Below are 2,283 nucleotides of genomic sequence, written 5' to 3'. Positions count from 1 at the left end.
GGGCTCACGAAAACCCAAGGGAAAAAGGCTTAGGTGGCAAATGGTAAAACCAAGGTTGGGCCTTGCTGGAGGAGTTTTATTCAAAGCGAACTGTCAAGGGGGTCCCACAAATCACCAAATCGCGCAAGGAACACAAAATCAAGGAACATAACACCGGTATGACGGAAACTAGGACGGCAAGAGTGGAACAAGACACCAGGCATAAGGCCGAGCCTTCCACCCTTTACCAAGTATATAGGTGCATTAATTAAACAGGAGATATTGTGATTTCCCAAAATATCCATGTTCCAACAAGGAACAAATTCATCTTCACCTGCAACTAGCAACGCTATAAGAGGGGCTGAGCAAAAGCGGTGACATAGCCAAACAACGGTTTGCTAGGACAGGATGGTTAGAGGCTTGACATGGCAATATGGGAGGCATGGTAAACAAATGGTAGGTATATCTAACATAGCGATAGAGCGAGCAACTAGCAAAGCCAAGATAGAAGTAATATCGAAGGTATGGTCATCTTGCCTACAAAGTTCTCAGAGTCGAAGGCTTGATCCTCGTTAGCGTACTCAACAGGTTCCTCATGCACATACTCGTCTCCCGGCTCTACCCAAAGCAAGAACACAAGCAATGGAACCACAGTAAATCACGGTGCAATGCACAAGCAACATGATGCAATACATGTCATGATATGCGAGATGTGATATGCAATGCGTATGCGGGCTCCGGAAGGAAAAAGGATGAACAAGTCATCAACTTGGAAAACCAAGCATGCCGCTAGAAAGATGAGGTGATTTCGTTTGCAATCGATATAAAGGTCACCGGGAACGGATGCACGGTTTGCAAATGGCAAGCAAAACAAGAATGACACAAATCTGCGATTAACAGCACGATGCTACTTAGCATGCAACAGGAAACTATTCTACGGCACCCCCAACATAACAACAAAGCATATGGCAGTAATCTACAGGGGATGCTTGACAAAAGAGGAACACTGAGCTACGGCTAAATCACAAAATAGCAGGTTCAAATAAGCATGGCAAAAGTGCAAAAGATATCAGCTTGGACATGGCATAAACAGCATCAGGTAGCAATGTTCAGAGCAAGCAATCAACATGCTACAGGAACTTATAATATCAAAATAAGACATGGCATGATTCTACTAAAATCATAGAACAAAAGTCCCTTACTGACCATGCGCCAAAAAGGATCAGAATATATGATGGCACCCATGTAAACATAGCAAGTTTCGTTAACAGATTCAGCAAACAGAGCATGGCATTGACAGCATCATGAAGGCATCTTTGCAAGCTCGATTCACTCACCACAAGTCATTGCATGACCAAATAAGCATAACATCAGCAAGAAGACATGTTTATGGAACTAACCAAGGCAAGAACAAGTTCATATCATGCAAGGATCAACTACAACAACCTTGGCAAAATTGAATAACATGTAAATAATCTGCTAGGAAACATTTTATAGCAAAAGTGGAGCACGAAAATGACATGCTAGACTACTCCATAATTGCAAACAGGGGCATGGATGGATATAGCATAACCATATGTTCAAATCATCCTTATTGATGTATCTCAAAATATGCATGGATCTCTCTGTAGCATCATGTTTACATGGCATAAAAATAACAGCAGAACAGGGACTGAAATCAGCAACATCACGAAGCCTAGTTTGCATGCTTGTGCTAGTCACCACATTGATCACAAAAATACATGGTAAGCACCTATGTAAAGAAGAAATGGCATAGACAAAAACACATGTAGATCTCATGCCCATAAGATGCACACAATAAATGTAGCAAAAATGACAAATGCCCACAATCTGTTAAGAATCAGAAACTAACATTATATAGCACTCTTGCATCAGAGATTTGGGCACCTAGATGAACTCAAATGAACATGGACCAATGGAACAAAATGGAGAGCACAACCTGATGAACATTTTGATATATCATATGCATGAAACGGAGCTACGATGACGGAGTTATGATGCGATGAACAGGGCTATATAATATGACAGAAAATAAGACAGAGGATTTCGGGGTCAACCCTAAGGCTTCTCAGATCCGGATCCGGACGCGAGCTTCGAGGCAGGCCGGAGTCTTGCCGGAGTTGGTGCCAGAGGGGAGGAAGACGACCGGAGGAGGAGATGGGCCGACCGGATCTGGGCGGATCCGGCGCCGGCGGAGGCGGTGGCGGCGCCGGGCGGCACGGGGGCGGCGACCGGGGGCGGCGAACGGCGGAGTCGGTGGCACAGCGGACGAGGCGGCGGCCG

The sequence above is a fragment of the Triticum dicoccoides genome, chromosome 6B, assembly GCF_002162155.2.
Source record: "Triticum dicoccoides isolate Atlit2015 ecotype Zavitan chromosome 6B, WEW_v2.0, whole genome shotgun sequence".
NCBI lineage: Eukaryota > Viridiplantae > Streptophyta > Magnoliopsida > Poales > Poaceae > Triticum > Triticum dicoccoides.
This window is presented reverse-complemented; position numbering follows the sequence as displayed.